The sequence below is a fragment of the Monodon monoceros genome, unplaced genomic scaffold (genome assembly GCF_005190385.1).
Source record: "Monodon monoceros isolate NGI ecotype Baffin Bay Population unplaced genomic scaffold, NGI_Narwhal_1 Super_Scaffold_11, whole genome shotgun sequence".
In the NCBI taxonomy this organism is placed as follows: domain Eukaryota; kingdom Metazoa; phylum Chordata; class Mammalia; order Artiodactyla; family Monodontidae; genus Monodon; species Monodon monoceros.
Window position 1 is genome coordinate 94294663 of NW_021703767.1, and position 3758 is coordinate 94298420.

At 35.8% G+C, this 3758-nt stretch overlaps 1 non-coding gene across 1 annotated transcript; it reads left to right on the forward strand.

The window, feature by feature from the left end:
• Positions 1 to 3472: 3472 nt before the first annotated feature.
• Positions 3473 to 3544, forward strand: TRNAE-CUC. Its single transcript has one exon. It is a non-coding gene; the product is annotated as a tRNA-Glu (tRNA).
• Positions 3545 to 3758: the final 214 nt, after the last annotated feature.

Consider the following 3758-nt stretch of genomic DNA (forward strand, 5'->3'; position numbering starts at 1 on the left):
CATGTTCACATAATAAAAACTTATTCCTCTTTTTGACAACAACTCTTTGAAATGATTTAATCTGCAGTTTAAAAATGTTTGTGGCCCTCCTGTTTATGAGTATGGATTACATGCAAAAGTTACAAGGTTAAAAATAAAAGGCAGCCCTTAATAAATATTTGTTAAACTAGTAGAAATATTATTTGTATGGGCCAGTTGCAGATATTCTAAAATGGTTAAGAGGAATTAGTGGACTTAGATGGGACCCAAATCTATAATATCAAGTACAATCAGTATGCCAAAGCACACTTTCTTTGTTGAGTTACATTTTCTTTCTTGCTGAAAACTTGGATATCAGTTTTTGTTTTCCAGTGTTCTGGTGATTTTCATCTTCTCCATGACTCTGCAAATGTTACCAAGCACAGATTCTGCAATTGCATCTACAATGTTTTTAGTGAACTGGAATGTCAAGCATCTGTGTTTAGAATCCAAAACTTAAGAGCTAAGAGTTCTCTTCCTATCTGATCCTTCACTTATCTTAGCCTTAACCCTTGTGGTTGTTCTCAATTTTTTAGCTTGAAAGTTACTCCCTTTGATAAAGACAGGCTAAAATGGAAATTAAATACTTCTGCTTTCTTTTTGCATCTCTACTGTCTTCATCTCTTCTTCCTCCTATTTCTTGTTCCAACCATTGCTTTATAAAATAGTCTTTCTTTTTGGCTGCGTTGGGTCTTCGTTGCTGTACACAGGCTTTCTCTAGTTGCGGCGAGCGGGGGCTACCCTTCGTTGCAGTGTGCGTGGGCTTCTCATTGCGGTGGCTTCTCTTGTTGTGGAGCATAAGCTCTAGGCACGTGGGCTTCAGTAGTTGCAGCATGCAGGCTCAGTAGTTGCGGCGCATGGGGTCAGTGGTTGTGGCTTGCGGGCTCTAGAGTGCAGGCTCAGTTGTTGTGGCACACGGGCTTAGTTGCTCTGTGGCATGTGGGATCTTCCCAGACGAGGGATCGAACATGTGTGCCCTGCATTGGCAGGAGGATTCTTAACCACTTCATCACCAGGAAAGTCCCTATAAAATAGTCTTTTAAAGTTGAACTTAGTATTTGTCATGAGTCTCCACTTAATCAGAGCTTGAGTCCTTTTAATAAAATTCTTACTCTTTTGATTTTGGTTCCCTCTTTCTATCTTTTCTATCTGCACTGTAGAGGGCTAGGAAACTCCAGGAACATTCCTTGAAGAGTCTCTTGCTATGCAATCATGTCAAAATTTCTCTAAATATTTTTTGAAATCTGCTTTTCTAATGTTTAGAGTTTGTGTGTGAGTAGGCTCAGGGTTCTCATTTTTGGCTACTGTAAATGCTAAGAAAAAAGTAGACAATTTCTGATCTCAAATCAACAACATAACTTTAAAATCTAAGGAAATAGTAAATAACAAAATAAACCCAAAGCCAGCAGAAGGAGAGAAATGAAGATTAGAGCAGAGATAAGTGAAATAGAGAATAAAAGAACAATAGATAAAATCAATGAAACTAATTGTTGCTTCTTTGAAAAGATCAACAAAATTGACAAAACTTTAGCTGGATTAAGAAAAAAAGAGGAAGACTCAAATTACCTAATTAGAGATGCAAGTGGGGACATTACTATTGATTCTACAGAGATAAGAGAGCACTAAGAACAACTGCATGTCAAAAAATTGGATAACCTAGATGAAGTGGACAAATTCCTAGAAACACAAAACCTACCAAGACTAAATCACAAAGAAATAGAAAATCTGAATAGACCAAAGACTAATAAGGAGATTGAGTCAGTAATCAAAAATCTCCCCAAAAAGAAAAGTCCTGGACCTGATGGCTTCACTGGTGAATGCTACCAAACATTTAAAGAAGAGTTAATACCAATCCTTCCCAAACTTTTCCAAAAAACTGAAGAAGAAGAAACACTTCCTAACTCATTCTATGAGGCCAGCATAAGTCTGATACCAAAGCCAGACAAAGGCATTACAAGAAAAGGAAACTACAGACCAATATCCCATATGAACATTTATGCAAAAATCTTTAACAAGATACTAGCAAACAGAATTCAACAGCATATTAAAAGGATTATACACCATGACCAAGTGGGATTTATTCCTGGAATGCAAGGATTGTTCAACATATGAAAATCGATCAATGTAATACACTACATCAATAAAATAAGGGAAAAACCCAACTTAATCACCTCAACTGATGCAGAAAAACATTTGACATAATTCGACACCATTTCATCATAAAAACACAACAACATAGGGATAGAAGGAAACTACCTCAACAAAAGAAAAACTATACACTTGACTCTTGAACAGCAAGGGGGTTAGGGGCACCAACCCCCTGCACAGTTGAAAATCTGTGCATAACTTTACAGTCAACCCTCGGCATCCGCAGTTCTGTACACATGGATTCAACCAACTGTGAATCGTGCAGTATCATAGTATGTACTTATTGGAAAAAAATGTGTGTATAAGTGGACCCACACAGTTCAAACCCATGTTGTTCAAGTGTCAGCTGTATATGAAAAGATATGTTTCATATATGAAACAGCAAACATCATACACAATGGTGAAAGACTGAAAGCTTTTCCTCTAAGATTAGGAACAAGGCAAGGATACCCACTTTCACCACTTCTATTTAACATAGTACTGGAAATACAGAGCAATTGGGTAAGAAAAAGAAATAAAAGGCATACAAGTTGGAAAGGAAGAAGTAAAATTATCTCTGTTTGCAGATGATATAATCTTATGTGTAGAAAACCCTAAGGACTCCACAAAATAGTCGTTAGAACTAATAAGTGTATTTACCAAAGTTATAGGGTACAAAGTCAACACACAAAAATAAATTGCATTTCCCATCTGCAGCAACATGGATTGACCTGGAGATTATCATACTAAGAAGTAAGTCAGAGAGAGAAAGAAAATATCATATGATATCACTTATATGACGAATCTAAAAAAATGATACAAATGAACTTATTTACAAAACAGAAACAGACTCACAGACATAGAAAACAAACTTATGGTTCCCAAAGGGGAAAGGTGGGGTGGGAGGAGGGATAAATTGGGAATTTGAGATTGACATATACATACTACTATATTTAAAATAGATAACCAACAAGGACCTGCTGTATAGGTCCTTTTGCTCAATATTTTGTAATAACAATGGGAAAAGAGTTTGAAAAAGAATAGACATATGTGTATGTATAATTGAATCACTTTGCTGTACACGTGAAACTAACACATTTAAAATCGACTATAGCCCAATATAAAATAAAAATTAAAAAAAATAAAGTGTACCTTTTTATCATAAAAAAATAAGCTGCATTTCTATACATGAACAATGTCAAAAGAAAATTAAGAAAACAACTCCACATATAATAACATCAAAAATAATAAAATACTTAGTAATTAGCTTAACCAAGGAGGTGAAAGATATGTACAGTGAAAACTATTAAACGTTGCTGATGGGAATTCCCTGGTGGTCCAGTGGTTAAGACTCAGCACTCTCACTGCTGCGGCCCAGGTTCAATCCCTGTTCAGGGAACTAAAGATCCCATGAGCTACAAAGCATGGTCAAAAAAAAATTATAAAAAAATGTTACTGAAAAAAATTAAAGAAGACATAAATAAATGGAAAGACATCCCATGTTCATGGATTAGAAGACTTAACATTATTAAAATGTCAATACTACCCAATGTGATTCAATGCAATCTCTATCAAAATCCCAATAATGGGGCTTCCCTGGTGGCGCTGTGGTT